This window comes from Lampris incognitus, chromosome 9 (assembly GCF_029633865.1).
Source record: "Lampris incognitus isolate fLamInc1 chromosome 9, fLamInc1.hap2, whole genome shotgun sequence".
NCBI classification, from domain to species: domain Eukaryota; kingdom Metazoa; phylum Chordata; class Actinopteri; order Lampriformes; family Lampridae; genus Lampris; species Lampris incognitus.
Genome location: NC_079219.1, coordinates 17,934,761 through 17,949,273, shown reverse-complemented (window position 1 = coordinate 17,949,273; position 14,513 = coordinate 17,934,761). Strand labels below are relative to the sequence as shown.

At 40.0% G+C, this 14,513-nt stretch overlaps 8 non-coding genes across 8 annotated transcripts; 7 read left to right on the top strand and 1 right to left on the bottom strand.

Moving 5' to 3' along the window:
• Positions 1-1,383: 1,383 nt before the first annotated feature.
• On the top strand, positions 1,384-1,456 carry trnaf-gaa (transfer RNA phenylalanine (anticodon GAA)). Its single transcript has one exon. It is a non-coding gene; the product is annotated as a tRNA-Phe (tRNA).
• A 1,325-nt stretch (positions 1,457-2,781) lies between these two features.
• Positions 2,782-2,854, bottom strand: trnaf-gaa (transfer RNA phenylalanine (anticodon GAA)). The gene has a single exon. It is a non-coding gene; the product is annotated as a tRNA-Phe (tRNA).
• A 1,815-nt stretch (positions 2,855-4,669) lies between these two features.
• On the top strand, positions 4,670-4,742 carry trnaa-agc (transfer RNA alanine (anticodon AGC)). Its single transcript has one exon. It is a non-coding gene; the product is annotated as a tRNA-Ala (tRNA).
• A 2,305-nt stretch (positions 4,743-7,047) lies between these two features.
• On the top strand, positions 7,048-7,120 carry trnaa-agc (transfer RNA alanine (anticodon AGC)). The gene has a single exon. It is a non-coding gene; the product is annotated as a tRNA-Ala (tRNA).
• Positions 7,121-8,767: 1,647 nt separating this feature from the next.
• Positions 8,768-8,840, top strand: trnaa-agc (transfer RNA alanine (anticodon AGC)). The gene has a single exon. It is a non-coding gene; the product is annotated as a tRNA-Ala (tRNA).
• A 1,657-nt stretch (positions 8,841-10,497) lies between these two features.
• trnaa-agc (transfer RNA alanine (anticodon AGC)) lies at positions 10,498-10,570 on the top strand. Its single transcript has one exon. It is a non-coding gene; the product is annotated as a tRNA-Ala (tRNA).
• Positions 10,571-12,226: 1,656 nt separating this feature from the next.
• trnaa-agc (transfer RNA alanine (anticodon AGC)) lies at positions 12,227-12,299 on the top strand. Its single transcript has one exon. It is a non-coding gene; the product is annotated as a tRNA-Ala (tRNA).
• A 1,655-nt stretch (positions 12,300-13,954) lies between these two features.
• On the top strand, positions 13,955-14,027 carry trnaa-agc (transfer RNA alanine (anticodon AGC)). Its single transcript has one exon. It is a non-coding gene; the product is annotated as a tRNA-Ala (tRNA).
• Positions 14,028-14,513: the final 486 nt, after the last annotated feature.

The following is a 14,513-nucleotide window of genomic DNA, read 5'->3' as shown; positions in this document are numbered from 1 at the left end:
CACACAAATTCAGATTTTGTTCCAGTAACACATACAACCAAAAAACACATCTATGAATAGCTTATATCACACCAGAGACCATTCTTTCTTCAGACAAAAAACAGTCCAAAGCTATATTTAAATGTATTTATTTATTTTTTAAGATATCATATTACCTCCTGGTTAAGTGAAAGGAATTTCAAAAATCATGCTTTTAGAATAAAAAGTAGCATGGCCTAAAGCTAATGTGATCATCAAATTTTAAACCTGAAGCGGAGATGTTTTTCTCCTCCTTCTGACAGCAAGACCAATTAATTCTCTTCTTTCAGCACTCTCAAGTGACACAAAGCTCCACCAGTGGTTATCTGCGTTCGTCCTCGCCATCGATCGCTTTCTTTTATTTATTTATTTAACTTTAATCCTTCCTCTGAATGCTGAGATTATTTTTTTCTCTGTAGCAATAGAAGCTTTTCTTTGACGCTTCTTAGGTTTTTCTACCATAGCTTCCAAGCCCCGAAGCTGTCTGACAGAAAGCCCTGATGGCTAGGCAATTACAAGCATTCGAACGCTTTCATCACATGGAAGTTTAGCTCAGGCAAATCAATCGTTGCTGGTTGCTATACAACGCAAAATCTCTGGTGCACCAGTGCGGCAATGTCAACCAAACACCACATTTAAAACTCCGGTATGATGCAGAATGCAGAGCACTTTACCTGGCGGGGACAGGCTTAATCATCATTGTGTGAACTTGTTCAGTTAGGGCTGCAATGTCACGGACATTTATTTGTATGTAAAAGTCCCACACTCTAGCTATAATGATCTTGACATTGCAAGTCTTCATCAATAAGGCTTTAAATAAAGGTGTTATAAAGAGCTATAGAATACATTAAAAATGCATTTTTAAAAGAATTAATTAATAAGATAAAATCATGTTAAACATTGATTAAGAGACAACAAAATTAAATAGAATAAGAAAGGGCAAAGCAACTGTCGTCATGCTCAAAACCCAAGCAATGGCAACATTATTTAGATGATTTGGAGTCTTTAGCAAAGGCAACACTGACTACACATGCAAGAAAGAGCTCTTTGGAGAACGCGGGCATCGATCCCGCTACTTCTCGCATGCTAAGCGAGCGCTGTACCATTTGAGCTAATTCCCCTTAAGCGCCTTAAGTGAACCCCAATGGAGGCTGAAGCCTCAAGCCAGACCTAGTTGTGTAGTTACTTAGTTATAGCCCTTGGTTATAAGTATTCGTCAAAATAGTGTATTTCAATGAGACTAAGTCCATTTGAAAATGCACTTGCTTCCATTCAAAAGAAATGCTCTCCCATTTCGTGAGAAATAGATCATAGTACATGGGGAGGGAGAGATCAAGATTACAAGGCTTAACCCCTGCGTTCCGTGCCGAAATACCTCAGTTGGGAGAGCGTTAGACTGAAGATCTAAAGGTACCTGGTTCGATCCCGGGTTTCGGCAACCAAGCTGGTACATGCGCTCTCTGTTGTTTGTAGGCGCCAGTTCACATAGATCAGAGAGTTTCTAGTTCAGTGCTTGTATTCCAACTTGTTAACCTTTCGAACTGAAGCTTGTAAATGCTGCTGTCTGCACAGTTTTTGTAGGCCGGCTTCCTCAAACAAGAAAAGTACTTACTGCAGTAGAACATTGTACACGCGAAGCCCAGCCGCTCCAAAAGCATGGAAAAGCAATCAGTCAAGGTGTATCTTCAGTGTGCAAAGCCCTTCAAGAAATGCTTCTTTAAGCCTTGAGGCTTTCACAAACAAGAAAAGTACAGAGTGCAATAAAACACTTTACTTTCTAAGCCTGACTGATCATAAAGCCAAAAAATGCACTTCTCAATTAAAGCTATATATCCAGTATGGAAAGGCCTTTTGGAAATGCCTTCTTAAGCTATTGAGAATGGTCTCTGGTGTCATATAAGCTATTCATAGATGTGTTTTTTGGTTGCATGTGTTACTGGAACAAAATCTGAATTTGTTTGTGCAATTTGAGTAAAACATTTATGTAAACATTTAACATTTTGATATGAGTATTATTATTATCCCAACTTGAACATATAGTATGTGATCATCCATTCTCCAGTTCTGCTGTCCTTTCAGTAAAGGCAGCAGTCATGTGTCTTTCACTGAGGGGCTTTACCAAGGCATCAACTTCATTCACTCCAGTAACAATATCACTTGCCTGAACCAAGGATGGCAAAGACGCATGGCTTGGATGATCGAGCAAGATGTCCTAGAATATTTTTGTGACAGCCACCTCATCATTGGCGCAAAGAAAACAAATGTATACACACACATATCCTGCTGCAAACCCAAATTTTGCCTTTGGGAATGATTTTTTTGGAATCTTCTTTGTTCAAGGTTTCCCTGCCTATGATATTAGCTGATATGATTGAAAGCCCGCTTAGCATGGGACGGACAGTGAGATTGACACCCACATTCTCCTTAACGAACCCTTTTGATATGTGGTGCCAAAGCTTAAGAAGGCATTTCCGAAAGGACTTTCCATACTGGATATATACCTTTAATTGAGAAGTGCTTTTTTTTGCTTGCGCCATGCTTTTCGAGCAGCCAGGCTTTGCGCGTACAATAATCTACTGCAGTAAGTACTTTTCTTATTTGTGGAAGCCGGCCCTACGAAAACTCTGCAGACAGCAGCATTTACAAGCATCATTTCAAAACGTTAACAAGTTGGAATGCAAGCACTGAACTAGAAACACTCTGCTCTATGTGAACTGGTTGTCTACAAATAAGAGAGAGTGCATGTACCAGTAACAGCTTGATAGCGGAAACCCGGGATTGCACCAGGGACCTTTAGATCTTCAGTCTAACGTTCTCCCAACTGAGCTATTTCGGCACAGAATGCAGGGGTTAGGCTTTGTAATCTTGATCCCTCCCTCCCCATGTACTATGATCTATTTCTCATGGAATGGGAGAGCATTTCTTTTAGATGGAAGGAAGTGTATTTTCAAATGGACTCAGTCTCATTTAAATATACTAATTTGATGAATAGGTATAACCAAGGGCTATAACTAAGTAACTACACAACTAGATCTGGCTTGAGTCTTCAGCCTCCTTTGGGATTCTTTAGAGATGCGTAAGGGGAATTTGCTCAAATGGTAGAGCACTCGCTTAGCATGTGAGAGGTAACGGGATCAATACCCGCATTCTCCAAAGAGCGCCTTGGTGTGTGGGCTACAGTCCCGCACTGGTGCACTGGAGTTTACCAGCAATGATTGATTTGCCAGAGCTAAACCTCCATCTGATGAAAGCGTTTAAATGCTTGTAATTGGCTAGGCATCAGGGCTTTCAGCCAGACAGCTTCCTGGTTTGGAAGCTATGGTAGAAAAACTGAAGAAGCATCAAAGAAAAGTTTCTGATGCTCCAGAGAAAAAAGAAACTCAGCATTCAGAGGAAGGATTAAAGTAAAAAATAAAAATAAAAGAAAGCGATCGATGGCAAGGACGTACACGGATAACAATTGGTGTAGCTTTTCGTCATTGGAGAACGCTGAAAGAAGAGAAGTGACCGAAGTGATCATCCGGTCTCCAGTGTTGTTGTCCTTTCAGTAAAGGCAGCAGTCATGTATCTTTCGTTGAGAGGCATTACCAGGGCATCAACTTCATTCACTCCAGTAACAATATCACTTGCCTGAACCAAGGATAGCAAAGATGTATGGCTTGGATGATCGAGCAAGAGGTCCTAGAATATTGTAGGGCCAGCCACCTCGTAATTGGAGCTAAGAAAAAAAGAAGAAAAAAACACAAACACACACACACACACACACACACCTGCTGCAAAGCCAGATATGCCTTTTCGAACGAAGTTGTTTGAATCTTCTTTGTTCAACCTTTCCCTGCCTGTGATATTACCTGCTATGATTGAAGGCCTGCTTCACATTTCAGGTACTGTGGTTGACACCCACATTCTTCACAACTAACCCTTTTTGATATGTTGTGCCAAAGCTTAAGAAAGCATTTCCTAAAAGCCTTTCCATACTGAAGATACACCTTTAACTGTGAGTTGCTTTTCCTGTCTTTTCGAGCAGCCGGGCTTAGCAAGTACCATGTTCTACTGCAGTCTGTACTTTTCTTGTTTTTGGAAACCCAAAGGCTGAAAAAAAGGATTTCCTGAAGGCCTTTCCATGCTGAAGATACAACTTTGACTAAGAAGTGCTTTTCCAGGGTTTTGGAGAGGCCGGGCTTCGTGAGTACAGTGTTGTACTAAAGTGTGTTTTTTTCTTGTATGTTGAAGCCGCCCCTGCCAAATCTCTACAGACAGCAGCATTTACAAGCTTGAGATTGAAAGGTTAACTAGTAGGAGTTGAAAACACTATCTGATCTATGTGAACTGGCTGTCTATGAAAAAGAGAGAGTGCATGTACCAGTAACAGCATTGTTGCCAAAACCTAGGCTTTAACCGGTGACGTTTAGATTTTAAGTCACGTCATGCCACGGTTACGCTTTTGAATCCCTCTCATGTACTATCATCTATTTCTCCAGGAATGGCAAGCCATTTCTTTTAATTGGAAAGAAGTGTATTTTCAAATGAACTCAGCCTCTTTTAAGTATATTGTTCTCATGAATACTTATAACCAAGGACTATAACTAACTACACAACTAGGTCTGCCTTGAGGTGTCATCCTCCTGTGGGGTTCCCTGAAGGAGCAGAAGGGGAATTAGCTCAAATGGTAGAGCGCTCGCTTAGCATGCGAGAGGTAGCGGGATCGATGCCCGCATTCTCCAAAGAGCAACTTCTTGCTGTCTAATCAGTGTTGCCTTTGCTGAAGACTCGAGATGATCAAAATAATTTTACCTTTGCTTGAGTTTTAAGTCTGATGACAGTTGCTTTGGCCTTAATTATTGTATTTACATTTTTTTATTTCTTAATTTCTTTATTAACATATCTTTATCTCATTCATTTAATCTTTTAATACGTATTTCATTGTATTCTATATCTCTTTTTATGCCTTTATTTAAAGCGTTATACATTAAGACTTGCAATGTCAAGATCATTAAAGCTAGTGTGGGACTTTTACATACAAATGATTGTCCATGACATTCAAGCCCTTGCAGAAACAAATTTCCACAATGATGATTAAGGCTATCACCACCAGATAAATCTCTCCGTATTTCGCATTATACCCGAGTTTTAAATCTTGTGTCTGGGGGGACATTCCCGCACTGGAGCACCAGTGGATATGTGTTGTATCACAACCAGCAATGTCTGATTTGCCAGAGCTAAGCTTCCATGTGTTGAAAGCGTTTGTATGTCTCTATTTGATTAGGCTTCAGGGCTTTGTGCCAGAAAACCTCTGGGCTCAGAAACTATGGCAGAAAAACCCCAGTAGCGTCCAAGAAAAGTTTCTGATACTACAAAGAAAAAAGAAACTCAGCCTTCAGAGGAAGGATTAAAGTAAAAAAAAAAAAAATTTTTTAAAAAGAGAAAGCAATAGATGGCAAGGCCCAACACAGATAACCATTGGTGTGGCTTTTCCTCATTGGAGAACACTGAAAGCAGAAACGTAAATACTCCCGCTGCCAGAAAGGGGAGAAAAATCATCCCCACTTCAGTTTTAATGCTTGATGATCGCAATACCTTAGCTTTAGACCTTGCTACTTTTTATTAAAATAGCATGAAATCCCTTTCAGATTATCAGGAGGTAGTATATCTTAAAAACACCCTAAAAATAGCTTTGGAGTTTTTACGTCTTAAAATAAAGGGTCTGTGATATAATATCAACCATTTGTAGATGTTTTTCATTGTATGTGCTACTGCAAAAAATCTGAATTTGTGTGTGATGTCAGGGGCACATTGATATCTACATTTGACTTTTTAATATTAATATGAAATTAATATCAATATAATCCAATACAAATACCTCACTGATTACCCAATCTCCAGTGTTGTTGTCCTTTCAGTAAAACTAGCACACACGTATCTTTCATTGAAGGGTTAGACCATGGAATTAACTTCATTCACTCCAGTAACAATGTCATTTACCAGAACCAAGAATAACAAAGATGTATGGCTTGGATGATCGAGCAAGAGGTTCTAGAATATTGTTGGGACAGACACCTCATTTGTGGAGCTAAGAAAACAAATGCATACACACACACAACCTGCTGCAAAGCCAGATATTGCCTTTGGGAACAAAGTTGTTTGAATCGTCTTTGTTAAATCTTTACCTGCCTATGATATTAGCTGCGATGATTAAAGGCTTGCTTACCATGTGAGGGACAGTGAGATTGACACCCACATTCTCACAGCTAACCCTTTTTGATATGTCGTGCCAAGGCTTAAGAAAGCATTTCCTAAAGGCCTTTCCACACTGAAGATACACCTTTAACTGAGATTTTCTTTACCTGTCTTTTCGAGCAGCCGAGCTTAGCAAATAGTGTTCTACTGCAGTCTGTACTTTTCTTGTTTGTGGAAACCCAAAGGCTTAAAAGAAAATTCCTGAAGGCCTTTCCTTAATGAAGATACACCTTTAACTGACAGATGCTTTCCCAGGATTTTGGAACGGTCGTCTTCGTGAGTAAGGTGTTGTACTGCAGTGTCTATTTTTCTTGTTTGTGGAAGCCACCCCTGCCAAATCTCTCCAGACAGCAGCATTTTCAAGCTCTAGGCTAAAGGGTTAACAAGGAGGAATGCAAGCACTGAATTAGAAGCACTCTCTGATCCGTGTGAATTAGCTTTCAATGAACAAGAGAGAATACATGTACCAGCATGCATGCCGAAGGTCAGGCTTGAACCAGGGACCTTAGCTCTTCATTCCTACGCTCTGCCATCTGAGCTATTTTGGCTCTGCTGTAGCTGTTACGCTTTGGAATCTTGATCCCTCACTCTCCATGCACTATCATCTATTTCTCAAGGAATGGGAGGGCATTTCTTTTAATTGTAAAGAAGTGTATTTTCAAATAGACTCGGCCTCATTTCAGTAATATTATTTGCATGAATACTTATAACCAAGGGCTATAACTAAGTAACTACATAACTAGGTCTGGCTTGAGGCATTAGTCTTCTGTGAGGCTCCTCTAAGGAGCATAAGGGGAATTAGCTCAAATGGTAGAGCGCTCGCTTAGCATGCGAGAGGTAGCGGGATCGATGCCCGCATTCTCCAAAGAACAATTTCTTGCTGTCTAGTCAGTGTTTCCTTTGCTTAATACTCAAGATGATCAAAATAATGCTGCAGTTGCTTGAGTTATAAGCTTGATGACAGTTGCTTTGGCCTTTCTTATTCTGTTTACATTTTTTTCCTCTTCATTTCTTTAACATATCTTTATCTCATTAATTTAATCTTTTAAAATGTATTTTTATTGTATTCTATATCTCTTTTAAAGCCTTGTACATGAAGACTTGCAATCTCAAGATCAGTAAAGCTAGAGTGTGGGGCTTTTACAAACAAATTAATGTCTGTGACATTCAAGCCATTGCTGAACAAATTCCCAAAATGATGATTAAGGCTATAACCGCCAGGTAAATCTCTCTGTATTTCACATTATACCTGAGTTTTAAATCTGGTGTATGGGGGGACATTCCCGCACTGGAGCACCGGCAGTTATGTGTTGTATATCAACCAGCAATCAATATGATCCAGTACAAATACCTCACTGATTACCCAATCTCCAGTGTTGTTGTCCTTTCAGTAAAACTAGCACACATATCTTTCATTGAAGGGTTAGACCATGGAATTAACTTCATTCACTCCAGTAACAATGTCATTTACCAGAACCAAGAATAACAAAGATGTATGGCTTGGATGATCGAGCAAGAGGTTCTAGAATATTGTTGGGACAGACACCTCATTTGTGGAGCTAAGAAAACAAATGCATACACACACACAACCTGCTGCAAAGCCAGATATTGACTTTGGGAACAAAGTTGTTTGAATCGTCTTTGTTAAATCTTTACCTGCCTATGATATTAGCTGCGATGATTGAAGGCTTGCGTACCATGTGAGGGACAGTGAGATTGACACCCACATTCTCACAGCTAACCCTTTTTGATATGTCGTGCCAAGGCTTAAGAAAGCATTTCCTAAAGGCCTTTCCACACTGAAGATACACCTTTAACTGAGATTTTCTTTACCTGTCTTTTCGAACAGCCGAGCTTAGCAAGTACAGTGTTCTACTGCAGTCTGTACTTTTCTTGTTTGTGGAAACCCAAAGGCTTAAAAAGAAATTGCTGAAGGCCTTTCCTTAATGAAGATACACCTTTAACTGACAGATGCTTTCCCAGGATTTTGGAACGGTCGTCTTCGTGAGTAAGGTGTTGTACTGCAGTGTCAATTTTTCTTGTTTGTGGAAGCCACCCCTGCCAAATCTCTCCAGACAGCAGCATTTTCAAGCTCTAGGCTATAAGGAGGAATGCAAGCACTGAATTAGAAGCACTCTCTGATCCGTGTGAATTAGCTTTCAATGAACAAGAGAGAATACATGTACCAGCATGCGTGCCGAAGGTCAGGCTTGAACCAGGGACCTTAGGTTCTTCATTCCTACGCTCTACCAACTGAGCTATTTTGGCTCTGCTGTAGCAGTTACGCTTTGGAATCTCGATCCCTCACTCTCCATGCACTATCATCTATTTCTCAAGGAATGGGAGGGCATTTCTTTTAATTGTAAAGAAGTGTATTTTCAAATAGACTCGGCCTCATTTAAGTAATATTATTTGCATGAATACTTATAACCAAGGGCTATAACTAAGTAACTACATAACTAGGTCTGGCTTGAGGCGTTAGCCTTCTGTGAGGCTCCCTTAAGGAGCATAAGGGGAATTAGCTCAAATGGTAGAGCGCTCGCTTAGCATGCGAGAGGTAGCGGGATCGATGCCCGCATTCTCCAAAGAACAATTTCTTGCTGTCTAGTCAGTGTTTCCTTTGCTTAATACTCAAGATGATCAAAATAATGCTGCAGTTGCTTGAGTTATAAGCCTGATGACAGTTGCTTTGGCCTTTCTTATTCTATTTACATTTTTTCCTCTTCATTTCTTTAACATATCTTTATCTCATTAATTCAATCTTTTAAAATGTATTTTTATTGTATTCTATATCTCTTTTAAAGCCTTGTACATGAAGACTTGCAATCTCAAGATCAGTAAAGCTAGAGTGTGGGGCTTTTACAAACAAATTAATGTCTGTGACATTCAAGCCATTGCTGAACAAATTCCCAAAATGATGATTAAGGCTATAACCGCCAGGTAAATCTCTCTGTATTTCACATTATACCTGAGTTTTAAATCTGGTGTATGGGGGGACATTCCCGCACTGGAGCACCGGCAGTTATGTGTTGTATATCAACCAGCAATCAATATGATCCAGTACAAATACCTCACTGATTACCCAATCTCCAGTGTTGTTGTCCTTTCAGTAAAACTAGCACACACGTATCTTTCATTGAAGGGTTAGACCATGGAATTAACTTCATTCACTCCAGTAACAATGTCATTTACCAGAACCAAGAATAACAAAGATGTATGGCTTGGATGATCGAGCAAGAGGTTCTAGAATATTGTTGGGACAGACACCTCATTTGTGGAGCTAAGAAAACAAATGCATACACACACACAACCTGCTGCAAAGCCAGATATTGACTTTGGGAACAAAGTTGTTTGACTCGTCTTTGTTAAATCTTTACCTGCCTATGATATTAGCTGCGATGATTGAAGGCTTGCGTACCATGTGAGGGACAGTGAGATTGACACCCACATTCTCACAGCTAACCCTTTTTGATATGTCGTGCCAAGGCTTAAGAAAGCATTTCCTAAAGGCCTTTCCACACTGAAGATACACCTTTAACTGAGATTTTCTTTACCTGTCTTTTCGAACAGCCGAGCTTAGCAAGTACAGTGTTCTACTGCAGTCTGTACTTTTCTTGTTTGTGGAAACCCAAAGGCTTAAAAAGAAATTGCTGAAGGCCTTTCCTTAATGAAGATACACCTTTAACTGACATATGCTTTCCCAGGATTTTGGAACGGTCGTCTTCGTGAGTAAGGTGTTGTACTGCAGTGTCAATTTTTCTTGTTTGTGGAAGCCACCCCTGCCAAATCTCTCCAGACAGCAGCATTTTCAAGCTCTAGGCTAAAAGGCTAGCAAGGAGGAATGCAAGCACTGAATTAGAAGCACTCTCTGATCCGTGTGAATTAGCTTTCAATGAACAAGAGAGAATACATGTACCAGCATGCATGCCGAAGGTCAGGCTTGAACCAGGGACCTTAGTTTCTTCATTCCTACGCTCTATCAACTGAGCTATTTTGGCTCTGCTGTAGCAGTTACGCTTTGGAATCTCGATCCCTCACTCTCCATGCACTATCATCTATTTCTCAAGGAATGGGAGGGCATTTCTTTTAATTGTAAAGAAGTGTATTTTCAAATAGACTCGGCCTCATTTAAGTAATATTATTTGCATGAATACTTATAACCAAGGGCTATAACTAAGTAACTACATAACTAGGTCTGGCTTGAGGCGTTAGCCTTCTGTGAGGCTCCCTTAAGGAGCATAAGGGGAATTAGCTCAAATGGTAGAGCGCTCGCTTAGCATGCGAGAGGTAGCGGGATCGATGCCCGCATTCTCCAAAGAGCAAAATTCTTGCTGTCTAGTCAGTGTTTCCTTTGCTTAATACTCAAGATGATCAAAATAATGCTGCAGTTGCCTGAGTTATAAGCCTGATGACAGTTGCTTTGGCCTTTCTTATTCTATTTACATTTTTTCCTCTTCATTTCTTTAACATATCTTTATCTCATTAATTTAATCTTTTAAAATGTATTTTTATTGTATTCTATATCTCTTTTAAAGCCTTGTACATGAAGACTTGCAATCTCAAGATCAGTAAAGCTAGAGTGTGGGGCTTTTACAAACAAATTAATGTCTGTGACATTAGAGCCATTGCTGAACAAATTCCCAAAATGATGATTAAGGCTATAACCGCCAGGTAAATCTCTCTATATTTCACATTATACCTGAGTTTTAAATCTGGTGTATGGGGTGACATTCCCGCACTGGAGCACCGGCAGTTATGTGTTGTATATCAACCAGCAATCAATATGATCCAGTACAAATACCTCACTGATTACCCAATCTCCAGTGTTGTTGTCCTTTCAGTAAAACTAGCACACATATCTTTCATTGAAGGGTTAGACCATGGAATTAACTTCATTCACTCCAGTAACAATGTCATTTACCAGAACCAAGAATAACAAAGATGTATGGCTTGGATGATCGAGCAAGAGGTTCTAGAATATTGTTGGGACAGACACCTCATTTGTGGAGCTAAGAAAACAAATGCATACACACACACAACCTGCTGCAAAGCCAGATATTGACTTTGGGAACAAAGTTGTTTGACTCGTCTTTGTTAAATCTTTACCTGCCTATGATATTAGCTGCGATGATTGAAGGCTTGCGTACCATGTGAGGGACAGTGAGATTGACACCCACATTCTCACAGCTAACCCTTTTTGATATGTCGTGCCAAGGCTTAAGAAAGCATTTCCTAAAGGCCTTTCCACACTGAAGATACACCTTTAACTGAGATTTTCTTTACCTGTCTTTTCGAACAGCCGAGTTCAGCAAGTACAGTGTTCTACTGCAGTCTGTACTTTTCTTGTTTGTGGAAACCCAAAGGCTTAAAAAGAAATTGCTGAAGGCCTTTCCTTAATGAAGATACACCTTTAACTGACAGATGCTTTCCCAGGATTTTGGAACGGTCGTCTTCGTGAGTAAGGTGTTGTACTGCAGTGTCAATTTTTCTTGTTTGTGGAAGCCACCCCTGCCAAATCTCTCCAGACAGCAGCATTTTCAAGCTCTAGGCTAAAAGGCTAGCAAGGAGGAATGCAAGCACTGAATTAGAAGCACTCTCTGATCCGTGTGAATTAGCTTTCAATGAACAAGAGAGAATACATGTACCAGCATGCATGCCGAAGGTCAGGCTTGAACCAGGGACCTCAGGCTCTTTATTCCTACGCTCTGCCAACTGAGCTATTTTGGCTCTGCTGTAGCAGTTACGCTTTGGGATCTCGATCCCTCACTCTCCATGCACTATCATCTATTTCTCAAGGAATGGGAGGGCATTTCTTTTAATTGTAAAGAAGTGTATTTTCAAATAGACTCGGCCTCATTTAAGTAATATTATTTGCATGAATACTTATAACCAAGGGCTATAACTAAGTAACTACATAACTAGGTCTGGTTTGAGGCGTTAGCTTTCTGTGAGGCTCCCTTCAGGAGCATAAGGGGAATTAGCTCAAATGGTAGAGCGCTCGCTTAGCATGCGAGAGGTAGCGGGATCGATGCCCGCATTCTCCAAAGAACAATTTCTTGCTGTCTAGTCATTGTTTCCTTTGCTTAATACTCAAGATGATCAAAATAATGCTGCAGTTGCTTGAGTTATAAGCCTGATGACAGTTGCTTTGGCCTTTCTTATTCTATTTACATTTTTTCCTCTTCATTTCTTTAACATATCTTTATCTCATTAATTTAATCTTTTAAAATGTATTTTTATTGTATTCTATATCTCTTTTAAAGCCTTGTACATGAAGACTTGCAATCTCAAGATCAGTAAAGCTAGAGTGTGGGGCTTTTACAAACAAATTAATGTCTGTGACATTAGAGCCATTGCTGAACAAATTCCCAAAATGATGATTAAGGCTATAACCGCCAGGTAAATCTCTCTGTATTTCACATTATACCTGAGTTTTAAATCTGGTGTATGGGGTGACATTCCCGCACTGGAGCACCGGCAGTTATGTGTTGTATATCAACCAGCAATCAATATGATCCAGTACAAATACCTCACTGATTACCCAATCTCCAGTGTTGTTGTCCTTTCAGTAAAACTAGCACACATATCTTTCATTGAAGGGTTAGACCATGGAATTAACTTCATTCACTCCAGTAACAATGTCATTTACCAGAACCAAGAATAACAAAGATGTATGGCTTGGATGATCGAGCAAGAGGTTCTAGAATATTGTTGGGACAGACAACTCATTTGTGGAGCTAAGAAAACAAATGCATACACACACACAACCTGCTGCAAAGCCAGATATTGACTTTGGGAACAAAGTTGTTTGACTCGTCTTTGTTAAATCTTTACCTGCCTATGATATTAGCTGCGATGATTGAAGGCTTGCGTACCATGTGAGGGACAGTGAGATTGACACCCACATTCTCACAGCTAACCCTTTTTGATATGTCGTGCCAAGGCTTAAGAAAGCATTTCCTAAAGGCCTTTCCACACTGAAGATACACCTTTAACTGAGATTTTCTTTACCTGTCTTTTCGAACAGCCGAGTTCAGCAAGTACAGTGTTCTACTGCAGTCTGTACTTTTCTTGTTTGTGGAAACCCAAAGGCTTAAAAAGAAATTGCTGAAGGCCTTTCCTTAATGAAGATACACCTTTAACTGACAGATGCTTTCCCAGGATTTTGGAACGGTCGTCTTCGTGAGTAAGGTGTTGTACTGCAGTGTCAATTTTTCTTGTTTGTGGAAGCCACCCCTGCCAAATCTCTCCAGACAGCAGCATTTTCAAGCTCTAGGCTAAAAGGCTAGCAAGGAGGAATGCAAGCACTGAATTAGAAGCACTCTCTGATCCGTGTGAATTAGCTTTCAATGAACAAGAGAGAATACATGTACCAGCATGCATGCCGAAGGTCAGGCTTGAACCAGGGACCTCAGGCTCTTTATTCCTACGCTCTGCCAACTGAGCTATTTTGGCTCTGCTGTAGCAGTTACGCTTTGGGATCTCGATCCCTCACTCTCCATGCACTATCATCTATTTCTCAAGGAATGGGAGGGCATTTCTTTTAATTGTAAAGAAGTGTATTTTCAAATAGACTCGGCCTCATTTAAGTAATATTATTTGCATGAATACTTATAACCAAGGGCTATAACTAAGTAACTACATAACTAGGTCTGGTTTGAGGCGTTAGCTTTCTGTGAGGCTCCCTTTAGGAGCGTAAGGGGAATTAGCTCAAATGGTAGAGCGCTCGCTTAGCATGCGAGAGGTAGCGGGATCGATGCCCGCATTCTCCAAAGAACAATTTCTTGCTGTCTAGTCATTGTTTCCTTTGCTTAATACTCAAGATGATCAAAATAATGCTGCAGTTGCTTGAGTTATAAGCCTGATGACAGTTGCTTTGGCCTTTCTTATTCTATTTACATTTTTTCCTCTTCATTTCTTTAACATATCTTTATCTCATTAATTTAATCTTTTAAAATGTATTTTTATTGTATTCTATATCTCTTTTAAAGCCTTGTACATGAAGACTTGCAATCTCAAGATCAGTAAAGCTAGAGTGTGGGGCTTTTACAAACAAATTAATGTCTGTGACATTCAAGCCATTGCTGAACAAATTCCCAAAATGATGATTAAGGCTATAACCGCCAGGTAAATCTCTCTGTATTTCACATTATACCTGAGTTTTAAATCTGGTGTATGGGGTGACATTCCCGCACTGGAGCACCGGCAGTTATGTGTTGTATATCAACCAGCAATCAATATGATCCAGTACAAATACC